Below are 13,672 nucleotides of genomic sequence, written 5' to 3' on the forward strand. Positions count from 1 at the left end.
AGCTAAACCCATGGGTACTAATAAATGTACTTACATGTGCTCATTTACCTCCAGATCATGGCACAGTTATAAGTCACTCTTGTTGCTGAAATTTTAAGAGGAAGATGTATCCTTTGTATTTCTTATCTAATCTATAAATAGCCTGATTTGATTTCTGGAAACCTTTAATTTCTGGCTGCAATAAACTGGTAGAGGAAAGCATTTCTAAAATATATTTCCAAATATTGGAAGGAAGTCTATCTTACTAAAATCTTTATCATTAATTTGCAGTAATGATCCAGAAACTCAAACCAGCAGGAAGGGTAAAAATATAGAGGCAAGCCTTAAATAGCTTGTTGATGGGGAAGCTTTAGAAATAAATTTAGCCTCAATCTCAGCTACAGTGACCACTTGCCACTCTTTTTTTTTTTTTTTTTTCATATATAGCATTGTATTCTGTGGTATTTATTGCTCTGTCATGTGTCTGTAGAGCTGTCCCTTGGTCCTTCGTAGGAAACTACATGACTGAATGCAACCCCATAAGAGAAGGCAGGATTTGGGAGCTGGTGCAAGAAGTCTGCTCTCTAAGCCTTGTTTTGGGGTACACCATCAGTACTTTTATTCATGCTATGGACATTGCAAGCAGGGCTGGTGTGTTCTATAAGTTCGGAAGTCATGAAGCTGCTAATTAGGCATTGCAGTTACACAGTACCTCGAACTGGATGAACCCATCCACCAGCCATATGGAGTGCTACAGTAATTTAGTCTCTGCAGCAGTACTCAAGATACAAACATGCCATCTGATAAAGGAGATTATCTTCAGGTCCTGTGTCAAGTAGAGCTTGGACTGGAGAATTTACCATCTTCACCTGAGACCCTGCTGAGTATAGTTTATCTCTGCTCATTCCAGAAGATACATCTGCACAGCTAACGAAAGGATTAACATAGATTCAGGCTTTTTTTGAGAAAGACAAGATCAAATATGGGTTTGCAGATTGAGCTTTGCCTTTCCAAAATGAAATCCATGATCAAGGGATTCCAAGATTTTCACATTCAAAGAAAAAGTGACTAGCATAGATGCTGATGGACATCTGTGGGATTTAATTCATGACACTGACAGCAATTCAAATTATTACTGTTGTTGTTAGTAATGCAATTATTTTATTAATTAGTTTAAAAATAATTAGCAGAATCTGTTTCATAATATTTTCAACAAATCTCAGCCTGGATGCAGATGGATGATCTCTGTTGAAGTGAGGTACAGAAATATCCGTTGAAGTATTTAATTTGAGTTACAAGGACACATTCCATGGCATTGCCATGTCATGTGTTACCTTGGCTGTAACATTATGTTGCCTAAATCCCTATGAAAACCCTGTGCACTGTGTTGTGCAAGAGACCTGGTGATTGCTTCCCAGCAGTGATGAGAATGAGTTATGAGCCTCTCTGCCTCTTCCTAAAATAACAGGGAATTAATTTCATGTGGGCAAACACTTGACTCATTCTTCTTGGAACTGATAGCTTACCACAGGACTTGGAGGCTGCTCAGTGAACCAGTCCATGGTTCACAGGAAGAAGAAGCCTCCAGAGGAGCTCAGACACTCAAAGAATAACATTCTTGGCCAAAAATAACCCTGAACACAAAAAAAAAAAAAAAAAAAAAAAAAGTTGGTTTACTTGTAAATCTGTTGCAGCAACATGTACCTCGATGTTGCTGATACGTGAGAGAGAAGTGGTACAGCCATCCTTGTGTGTTCACTTTTCTGTTTCCAAGTAAAGCTTCTTCCCAAGCAAACCAACGCCACATATGATATACATGGCTCATGGTCATGAGTCACATGAGTTACATCAGCTGCTGGTGGTGAAGACCCTGGTGAAGGTAAGAACAGCTGCCATAGGGCAATAGCAATGATACAATGATATCTGCAGAGGGACTGAGAAAAGTAGGAGAGCTTGCGAGAAGTCAGAACTGTACTGATGGCAGCGTGAGAGAGGGACAGTCCCACGTAATGCTGTACAGGGAAGTTGAGGAGGCGTCGTTCTTGGCGTGTCCTGAATGAACGTGCAAAGGTGGCAATGCAGCATGTTGGGGTGTGGGTTTCCGCATTGTTTTGTATGCATGTGTGTGAACATGGGTGTGCAGATGAGAAGCATCCAGGACAGTAGAAGCAGTACCTCTCTCCTACCTGTTCACACACAGTGGTGAACTGGAAATCACCTTCTCTCCCACATTCTCCACAGATGCCATACGTTTTCCCCTCCTTTCTATAGCTGACTGTGGGAAATGGCATGGCCAAGTGTACACCATGTTTTTGAATCTATGTGTTTTGTCTTGACTGACAGACCTTCTGCAGACTCTTTGGCACGAAGTAGAAAATGGCTCACTGACAGCAGAAGGAATATGTCCTTCTTGGAGATGTGAATCCTTCCTTGGATGAAGGAGTTGCTGTGTACTGCCAGCTAGCATTCTTGCTGATTGTTAAATTTCCAAATTAAAAAATGATTTAACTCTATATGAGGCAATATGTGCTATGAAATGCTGCTGTGGCATGAATCTTTATGGACTATTGGAAGATAGGGAACCAGAACCAAACCTAGCCACATACCTTTTTCCTTCCTTCATGTTCCCTTCCCTACCTCTTGTATAACCGTTCCTCTCTGACAGCAATAAAACATTCTTTCAGCAATAAAGCATTCTTTCATCACTCACAGTTTTAAATAGGGAGATAAGAGAGGGATCATCCTGCCAAGAGCAAGGGAAAGGGTCTAGAACTGCTTGGTGGTAGTGGGAAGTAAAGGAGAAGAACTGATCACTCCCCAAATTCATTCCCTTGCTTCTGAAAATATCTAATTCCAGTACTGATAGCACAGAAAGAATAATCTTTCTCATCCCTGGGAAAATTTGAGGAATGCCTGCTCCAAGTAATACACTTAACATCCTCGTTTGTATGCTGGCAAGTCAGCCTTCATTCCTGACATGACATGGGTCTCCAAGGAAAGAATAACATTTCTGTTCCAGAGTATTAGGGGCCTGGGGCTGATCTCTGTAAACTGTCTATAACTGAGGCTTCTCTACACTGGGAAATGACATTCATGTTGGAACAGGAATGCAGGAAATTAATGTGGTAACAAACACAGTGCTAAACACAACTGTCTGTATTTGGAGTTAGGCTGTCATTTGTGCTATACCCTGTTTACCTACACAGGAGGCTATGAAGGGATCTTGAAGTGGATAAAATTATTAGAATCAGAGGCTTATAACAAGACGTGGAATACCCCAAATCAAAAGATGCATTTTAATGCAATTCACTGGTGTAAACAGAGTTAGAAATAAGTAATTTAAAGAACGCCATTGTCATTATCTTAATTGATCATGGTAGCTTCATGATTAAGTTGAATTTGTACTTGATAATGGAGATAAGCAAAATGAAAACCCCTATGAGCATCTTTGCAGAATAAATGAGGATCATATTCTCGTATTAGTCTGTTAAAAGAAACATGCTTGGCATGGTTTTGTTTACCTGCAGACATTTGTGTAAAATTTTAGGAAACATCTAACACCATTTGCCCGTTCTTGCACAGAGTCAGGAGGTGTCACTTAAAAATGGCAGGTACAGATTGAGGTGAAAATTCCATTTGCCAAATGTCTTCAAGGAGCACATTGACTCTGTTCTATCCAGTTGCTGGTTTTATTAGGACCTGTACAGTGTAAGGAATGCTTCCTGTTACAATACATTATCTTCGAACAAAAATAGGTTGCATTTTCCTTCTCTGAGAACTGGATATGTAAGTACATGTGATGAGTTTGAACAAATCATAATAAGACTGGAACATTAGACAGTAACTGCTTAATCCTGCAGTTATTTTATTAATTTTTCTTTGTTATTAAGGTAATAAAAGTAATTGGAATGTTAATCTGGGATATTTGCTAAGGCATTATTCCTACTCTATATTCAATTCATGTTCCCATGCTATGGATTAAAGATGGATTTGCTATTATGAAAATATGAGATTCTTGGATCTCAGCAGTTTTGACTCAAGAGATTGAGTTGCGTTAATTGTACTTGTTTGCCCACAGGGTGTAAAGAGATGATCAAAACTCTGACAAGTCTTAGATGACTTTGATATTGTTGCATACAAAGAACAATAGATCTGCAAAAGCAGAATTTCTTCAGAAGTTAGCCTGTAGGGTAACAATTTTAGCGGGTGGTGTAGTGCAGGTGTAATAAAGCCAGTGAGGATGTGACCTCGGGAAGTAATATACTTGGTACTTTCTCATTCAGATCGTGGGTGCTTTTGGTTGAGCTTGGACAGAGTTACATGCAGTATTTTTAAAATGATGTGATATACATAGTATAAGGTGAAAGATACTGGTGTTATTTTAATTCTGTTTTCATGCAACATACGAAGTGAGATAGTGGTTTGGATATTGTCCTGAGAAGAGGAGATAAGAAATTCCGTTTTTGAATCCTGATACTGGCATTTACTCAGAGCCAAAAAGAATGAGGCAGCTCCTGAGGCACAGCTACCCCACTTTTGCTAGAAGATCGCTAAATTACCCGTAGTTACCCTATTTTCAAAATGTAGACACAGTGCTTATGTTATGAAGGTTAGCTAGACAGTGTATGACAATTGTTTTGAAGACTGGGTATCAAAGAAACGGCATACTTTTAAATTGGGCTCAGTATTTAATGACTTACCAGATAGCTGGCTCCTGTTACCTCTATCTTGCAACAGTTTTGCAATTTGTTTTACTGATGGTAAGATGACCTCCAGAGTTTCTACAATTTTCATCTACATTTTATTTGAAGACTGCAATTCCTGTAGCATTCAAAAAGTCCTATGATAATACAGGAGACAAAAAAGCTCCTCAGGCCCTAAGATCCTTTAGCATTTTAGATATTTTGTCATGTATCTAAATTCCAGCATCATGTCGGATGCACATTTTCTCTACTTTCATCTCTTTTCATCCACTATTTAAAAAGAAAGCCAGTTGTTCTGTCAGCTGAATACTTCAGTATGTGGATATGATCAAAGTGGAATCATGACAAATAAACAGCATAGGAACAGCTTAATTGTACAATTGCACACAGTTTAGGAGAATAAAACGTGTGCTCGCTTACTGTATTTGAACAGGAGAGAACTATTGTTTTGTAAGAATAATTTCCCAGCTATGGGAAAATAAATTTTAAATTCCTGGCATATCTCTTCATCTGAAAATTTGGGGAAATTTAGAGCTACATGTGAAATTTGTGGCTTAAACCCATCTCTATGGAAAGTAGAAGTGTTGATGGAACAATTCAGGGTAAACCAGTGACAACTCATCCATTTAAAACAAGGTAACTGTATTGTGATAGATTTGTGGTGGTCTGCCAAGAGAGATGATTTTGCTTACTCTGCTCTAGTGCTCTTTTCCGTGTACGACTTGTGTCCATTCTCAAAGACAGACTCCAAGCTGTCTGGAACTTTAGTCTGGGCAGATATGAAAGTTTTCGGGAGCTGCACCCCTTCTCCTCTGCATATGGGAATAGGCTATGCCACCCTTTCACATCCTTGACTTGATAGCTTCACATCAGGAGGGGTGGACAGTGATGGTGACCTCAGGTACTTGTTGCCTCAGCTGATGCTGAGCCCCTGGCCTTCTGCCATTGCCGTTCTGAGCCAGTGGCTCTCACTTGCTTCAATAGAATCATAGAATAGTTTGTTTTGGAAGGGACCTTCAAAGGTCGTCTAGTCCAACCTCCCTTCAATGAACAGGGACATCTTCAACTAGATCAGATTGCTCAGACCCCCATCCAGCCTGGCCTTGAGTGTTTCCAGGGATGCTGCATCTAGTCCTTCAGCTCATTTCAGAGAGCATTTTTGTGCTCTGGAATTTCTCTGTTGCACAACAGCTTCTCTCACACTTCATGTGTTGGGAAAGTGAAGTGAGCACGTGGACCAGGTTTCTTCCTGTGTCAGTGCCACATAAAACAGATAGGCAGGACATGATGTGACCATATTCTTGCTGGTGGCTCTGTAGAACACTTGCCCAATGCAGATGTACAGATGAGTTCCAGTGAGAATTCCTCCCTGTTGCTGCAGAATCTTGTAGGTCTACTATAGCACCTAAAGTTCAGGGTTGCTCAGACCTCTGGCACAGAATTTGGGCTGTACTAAGTAAATTGTATTGAATTTATAATTGGTTGTTGACTTTCATTTAAGTCAACAAACCTGAAGGAGAAACATTTAAATATATTGCTTGCTAACTGCACAGAAGATATATGTATTCTATTACTTCTCATTCTGTTATTTTTGTGTTTTGGTTAATAAATATAATAAACATGCCCAACTTAAATACGTTACTGCAGGATGCTAATATACTGAGGATATTGAATATAATAGTTGTCCTGGAGAAATGGTCCAGCAGAACAAATAAAAAAATACATAAATAAGCTGATATGATTTGATGTGATTATTCTGTCTTAAATTTCTAGGGACAATAATTATCACTCTAATTTCTTTCTCAGAAGTCCTAAACAGCAGGATAGAGAAACAAAGGATGATCACTGGTCACAGAGCACTAACTTATTTAGACCATCTATATTTAATTTTCCTCTAGTTTATTTTAAACTGTTGATTGTTTATCATATACATACTTAAGGGATTCTCTCCTAAGAGAAGTAATAATACTAATGAGTAATATGCTTGTGCTTTATAGAGGTATATATTAATGAACATAATTTATCTGACTTTGGTAAACTTCGGTTGTCTGTTATTTGTCAGCAGACTTGTCTTATTTTATGAAAAATGTATTTTACGAGAAATAGAGTATTTAATTTAAAAAAGTAAAAAAAAAAAAACCAAAAAAACAAAACAAAACCCCAAACCAAACCAAATAAATTAAGTGAGCTTTCCAGCACACAAAAATGTTGAACTAATCACTCAGCATTATTCTGTGTTCTTTGATAAAGTTTTCAACGTTGCAATTTAAATCAGCAGGGTACTTTTTCAAAATGGTTTTCAGGGAGATTCCAACTGAACCCTGATCTGCAAAGGTATGTTCCTATTTTTATAGTGGAAGTGCTCGAGGGTCAAATGAAGAAGGTGAAATGAAGGTGCTTATGAAGGTCTATTTTTAGTTTTGCATTTTGCATGGGCAGGTTGGTTACAAATATGGTGCATGAACTATAGAGTAAGAGTGGAAAGGCACAACCACGTTTCTCTTTAAACAGCGCATAGTTTAATAGATACTGCTACTTTTGTTTCTGCAGGAACACTCCTCTGTGGACTTCTTCATTAAATAATAAAACAGGATACTGATGATGCTTTGAGCCCTCAGAGTCTCCACACATCCTTGCAAGACCAGTGCAAGAAATCCTCATAGTATTTCTGTCATTCTTCTGTTATCAATCATATAATTCATGCCAAAGGAGTTTAATCAGAGACTCTTATGCATCTATATAGAGCAGGTAGCTCTGAAATTATTTGCCTTCAAACACAAAGTTATGCTTTGTAGGGAACAGCTCTAGTCTTGTTTGTGTTGATGATAGGCCCATATGAATAGTATTTCCTGATTTTTCCTGTGTTTTTTTCTTAAACTTGACAGACGTAGTTGGATTTTGGCTTTTAGGCTGTCATCATGTTCCATTTCCAAAATATGATTGAAAGAGGCCTCTGCTCTAATCTCCATATGACTGCTGGGTTTTTATATTCCAAACACCCACCATCTTAACTGCAATGCATCTAAAATATGATCTATAGCTTTCTGCAAATTTACACTGAAGTTCACAAATATTAGTCATGTTGAGGGATGAGACTCATTTTAATCCCAACAACACTTACGTGCCAAATAACTTTGTGTATCTTTACCTATATACTTGTATTGGCAAAAATTGCTTGTATCACACATAATTGCAAAGCAGGGTAGATGAGTCCTTGTATGAAGCCTCATACCACTTTAAGTTTACTGCTTGAAGGCTGTGCATCAAAGCATTTTGTGCATCATTAGTTTGTTCCTTGCCAGACGACATGGTACCCACACAAATATTACCATCTGGTAACTTCTGTTTAAAACAGCTGTTGTCAGAGTATTCCAGAATTTTAATCGGTATCTAGATTTCTAAATGCCAAAGCCAAGATACCTTTGATCTCATTGCAAACGCAAGAGCTTCTTAGATTACAGGACTGTATTACAGCTTGCTGATCACCTTCTTGGACCATATCCTTGCACAAAAGGGCCATATTCCAGGTGTAAGTTCCCAGAAAATAAATGACTTATTTTAGGATAATTTCCAGTGAGAACTTCTGCAAGGTAAGTGGGCTTAGCAAGTTTGACTTTAATTGTATGGAGGGAAACATGGGTTGCAGACTGCAAGAGAACAAGTTGTCCACTAAATTGTGATGGTCTGGAAGTTGCTTGGAATCTTGAGTTTTAGGGCAGTATGCAACTGAAAACGTGGCAACTGTTTATTTTGGTTGATTCTTCTTAATGGCCCTACATTGATAAAAGCAGCTGCCTTTGGGTTTTGAGAGATCTGGGTCAGATCACAAACAATGAAACAACTCATGCTAAAAATAAATGAATCGGATATACAGCTTTGCCAGTAGTAAAAACCTGAAAGAACCAGTATACTTTTTTTTTTTTTTCCACAGAAATTTGTTTATCATTGCAGGAGACGGTATTGGAAACACATTAATCAACAAACTGACATGAAAGGGGCTTCCATTGCTGACACGTAACAGCTGTGGAAATTTTATCCTCCATTACCTTGAGCCACCATAGAGTTTAAGTTCTAAGCTACAGGAATGATTTAGTGGGAATTTCTGTGTGATACAGTAGCGAGAGGTAGTATTGCTTTAGCTACATACACTAAACCTGGTTGTTTCTTTACTAACATAAATGTGGATTTTTCTCCAGGGAACTCAGTGTTGGTACTTTGTTTTCCGGTCAGTGAAGTTTTGCCAGTGATGTAGCATGTAATAAGTCATGACCCCATAAGCTGTAACTAGAAAACAACTTGTATGTTGCTGAACATTATGCTTCCTCTAGGAATTATTGGAGGAGAAAGAACTGGGGGACTTGTTGCTATAGCAGTGTGTAAAATTTAGCCTACTACAGATGAATAACAGTGACATGGCATTTCTGTGAAACACATCAGAATGTAGATAAGAAATCAGGGGGTACATTTAAAGAAAGTTTAGCATGGCAGAGTGCAAATATCTTTTCTCCATTGTCTGATTCTACCCATTCACAAAAGAACAAAAGCCCATTCCCCTCCAAAAACTGTGCCACTTCTCCACAAGAGATTAAGGGACTGGATCTCCTTCCCAGGTTTTGACACAGCTCTTGTTGTTGATTTGCTTAATATCAGAATACAAGTCAATAGTGAACCACATTTGTTCTGTGTTAAATAGCTCCACAGAAATAGCACAGGAAATTAATTGGATGAATATGCTGAAACATAGTATATACGAGTACATGTACTCTCTGCATTCCACTTACTTATGTTTAATGTATATTATTTATTTTGTAAGCTTATCAGTCCAGGCAAGAGAACGGATTTCTGAAAAGTGCTTTGTTTTCCCTTTTCTTTGACTTCATTGAAGGCAGAGACATGCTGGAGGCACCCACACTCTTTTATGCATATCTACTGCTGTTCATCAATCAGAGAGCCACAGTCAGCTCATCAAGGCACTTTGCAACCTTTGTAACGTGCAATTGCTGGTGATTTTTTTCCCCTTCCAGCATATAATTGCTCCATCCCTACTTTATCACAGATTTAATAAGATATTATTCTCAAGCATTCAAGTGTTCTTGCAGAAGTACAATTATAGCAATTATATTAAGGAAGGTTATGAGCTGAAAAAATGTACAAAGCTTTATTTTGAAATGAGGTAATATTAGCAACACAAATTACATGAAGCTTGAAACTTGACCAAGGTATAACAACTTAAAGAAGTTTTGGAAGAACAGGATTTTATTTTTTTAAATCATGAAAGTGTTGAAAGAATTGATATTCTTACAACAATGTTGATATGGAATAGACAGAAGAATAAGATTGTTTTGTTCTCACCCCTGAGTAAATCAAGAGTGATTCCATTTGAGCAAATACAATTCTGCCAATAGAAAAACAAATGTAAATAAGACAAGAACTGACCTAGAGAATCTTATCCTTTGGAAAGCTCTATGCACATGTCAAATCTGGCATTTTCTATTTTCTGTGTCAAAAAATGCAAACCAAATAGGCCTCCCATTTTTGTTGTTGTTATTGTTTGTTTGTTTGTTTTTTTTTGTGCCCTCAACAACACATGAAAGGATGTGGCACTCCAAATGCCATCTCAGTATGAATTACCTACATGCATACATTCTACTTGTACAGAAACCATAACCCCTTGTGGGGCATTCTGCTGCTTTTTACTCCTCCAGTTTGACAAACTAGTCTTCAGAAGAAAGAGTCATCAGGAAAAAGAGAGCCTGCAAAGCCATGGCATTTAACCAGTACCTGGCTTCTCTTAACAAAACTCTTATAGGCAGAACATAAACAACACGCTGTATCTTTCAAGAACTGTTTGATATGGTTGAGTTTATGTTTGGTGCACCAGCAGCGGTCTGCCTTGTGCATTAGAAATAGACTGTGAGAGTAGCCTGATTTTATCAGGTCTACTTGTGTAACATCTATATTTCTGTGGGTTTTAGAGGAAATAGGGATATATGACTTTCTGAATCACATTAGACTATTGACTGACCAAGCCAGATGTTTTGCTTCCTACAGTGGGCACAACCTAAAGCTTCACAGTTGCAAACAGCAACTATTCAGATGTGGCCAACTTAAAGACAGAAAGTAGCTTCTGCCTGCTTCTATCACAGCTTCAAAAATTCGAACAAGCTATTCATGTTCATTGATTGTTAGTTAATATTATCTTAAAAACATAGATCTAAATACTTCCTGAATTTATATACTTCTTTTATCAACAAAAAAAGATAAATCTCTCTTTGTAAAAGCAGAAAGACACCTATTGTCTTTGAACCACAGATCAGAAAAAATGTAAGTCAGTCCTCTTCTCTCCCTTCCTTCTGTAAGCAAGATAATAAGATATTGACTGAGTGTATCTCAAAAATGAGAGAAGGGGAAGCTGCAGCCTGCTCTGCAAATGCAACTGATGGAACAATTTCTGGTACTAAATTTTATTTAGTTGTAAATCTGTGTTGGCTTGAGTCCTCAGCCACCAGCTATGGATTTAATCAATGTTTGGAGCTGGATGAATAATTCAATTTGATCTATTCTCTTTCAACTTGTAAAATCCATCTTTAGATTTCATCTCCCTCATGTATTCATCCACAAACTACCTGAATCCTTTCAAAGCTGTGCTTGTGTCTCCCTTCAGAATGATGGTTCCAATGACATGAGCAGGCTCTCAGTTCTGTGAAGGGTTCTGCTTAAACAGAAACTAATAAAAAGGGCTGTGCAAGGGAAAACCCGAAAAATTCAGCCCCGATGTTTCAGTGTCTGTGTTTAATAGATATATGGATGACATTCTAACAAGGGTGAAATGAACGGCACAGTCCCCGTGGGCTTGGAGAAGAGCGTAGTTTCAGATTGGGGCCCAATTCCTCCATATGAGAACATAAAATTAAGACTTGCGGATGCAGCTTTGAAATGTGTTTTCCATGTTTAGTGCTATGAAATGTCTCTTGTTCATTTAAAGAAAGAGTGCAAGGATAACTGATGTTGCATCATAAATATTCATACGAGCGCTTATTCTAACTGTTTTATATAGGTTTTATGCCAAAATCTTCAGGTTTATCTGGTTGAAATATAACTTCCTTACATTAAAGAGGTCAGATTAAGTTTTCTATTTCGGATGACTTGGAGTAAAATAATAACAGATTATTCATTCCCTCTTCCTAAAAACATAACTTGATCACTTAGATGCAATAGAAACTTGCTGGAAAATGCTGTGATTTAGTGGTGGAGTTGCTAATTTGTTTGCAAGTTCAGAAAGTCTTTCATGGAGCAGCTGTTAGGACAGGATGGCAGTCCTGTCTCTGGACTAAATGACCATCCTGCATTTGATGGTCTTTGTGTTTTGGCCTTACTTTCTGTGGTTCTGTTAGAACTCCATTGAGTTATGGGTTCAAGTTCATATGCCTCCTGTCTTTCATTTCCCATAAGACAGCAGTAAAAGCCAAGCAGCAAAATTCAATGCAACCTGTTTCTAAAAGCTGAGTAATGTTTCTTTTATTTTTTTCTGTTTCTATGCACCTTCCATCCAGATCCCACTATTTTCAGTGAACACATTTAGCTACTGACATCAACAAAATAAAATTACATATTTTAAAAACAATCAAAATGTGACAGCAAATGGCATTGTGATGAAAAAGGCATAATGTGGCTATATTGTGGGCAGCAGATTGATGTTCTTAATTATTCATTTTCATGCTTTTAGGTGCTTGGATTTTTAATGTAATAGGTACCGTTTTATCACATTGTTACATTCAGTGCCTTCAAATGGATTTAGGAATATGTGTGATGATTTTTTTTTTTTTTTTGGTTATCTGGCAACATTTGGATAAAATGCAGAAACAATATGTAAAATGACAGACTGGTGAGAAGGAGGCTCAGATAGATGTAATTTCCACATCAGGGTGAATGTGTAGGCTAAACGAAGCTGGAGATCAGTTTTTCTCTTGTTTCTTGTGTTGTGACAGAGCTGCTGCAAAGCTTTCCAGTAATGTGGGAAATAATATTTATTTCTGTTGCAAAAGTTAGTGTTTGAGGCTGAGTCCGGAATAACTGCTACTGATAATAGGTGGTGGCAAGAAAATCTGAGTTGAGTTTGGTTACTTACATTGCCCTCTCAACATATCCCCCCACTCTCCCTAGGACAACTTCAACCATCTTAGCTTACAAAGGCTCTGGGTTAGACAAAGGGCAGGAAAGCTTCTGCAGTTTTCCTGCCCTGTGTTCAGCTTGCTCTTCCAAGTCACTGCAGTCCATGCAGTAGAGATGGAGTTCTCTCTTGAATTCATCTTCATCTGTATTTCTTCCTTCCCATCCAGTCTGACTGTTGCTGTCTTTGAAATGTATAAAAGTATGTTTGTGTGGCACAGGAGTAGGAGGACATCTCTGTATCCTCATAAGAAAACTTTTTTTTGACTGGAACTAACATGACAGGAGTAAGGAGGAACAGGACCTATTTTTGATATGACTCTTTTCTCACCTGGTGAATTGGAGAAGAATAAATTCTTATCTTCCTCAAGGATACCAGTCAGCAATATCTCACTGTAGAAGGAAATCCATGTTTTCAGCTATCTATTTATGGAAACCAAATATCCGCAAAAACCCAGTTGTTTGTAAGTCCATGGAAGAACAATACAGCTCACAGCAACTTCGTAGTACCTAATCCTTTTGAGTAGTTTGGGCACAGATTTAAGCAGATACACCTTTTTGCAGTGATTCTCTATACTTTGTACAGAAATGACTGTAAATATTTCTGTTTACTCCTTTTACCTTCTGGGCAAAGATTATATTATATTTCAGATTATGATCAGAAAATATCTAATGCCCTCTGTTTAAGTGCAATGGAGAAAATTTTGATTTTCATGGATACTAAATGCTAGTATGGATATAGCAGCTCAGTTCTTATTTATCCTTCAGACTGTTAAGCCTGTCATATGTACTCCATGGGAAACAGAAGCAATTTTGTTCCT

At 37.9% G+C, this 13,672-nt stretch overlaps 1 protein-coding gene across 7 annotated transcripts in view; it reads left to right on the top strand.

Annotated features, from left to right (window-relative positions):
* KCNK2 (potassium two pore domain channel subfamily K member 2) overlaps window positions 1-13,672 on the top strand; it is a 198,605-nt gene that overhangs the window by 6,443 nt on the left and 178,490 nt on the right. The window contains exon 1 of one of the 7 annotated variants that reach the window (XM_065058448.1): window positions 550-1,858. The exons of the other annotated variants lie outside the window; for them this stretch is intronic. The gene's annotated coding sequence lies outside the window, so the exon portion shown is untranslated. Of the gene's footprint in view, window positions 1-549; window positions 1,859-13,672 lie in introns of those variants that run through there. 7 annotated transcript variants of the gene reach the window in all.

Source organism: Columba livia, chromosome 3 (genome assembly GCF_036013475.1).
Source record: "Columba livia isolate bColLiv1 breed racing homer chromosome 3, bColLiv1.pat.W.v2, whole genome shotgun sequence".
NCBI lineage: Eukaryota > Metazoa > Chordata > Aves > Columbiformes > Columbidae > Columba > Columba livia.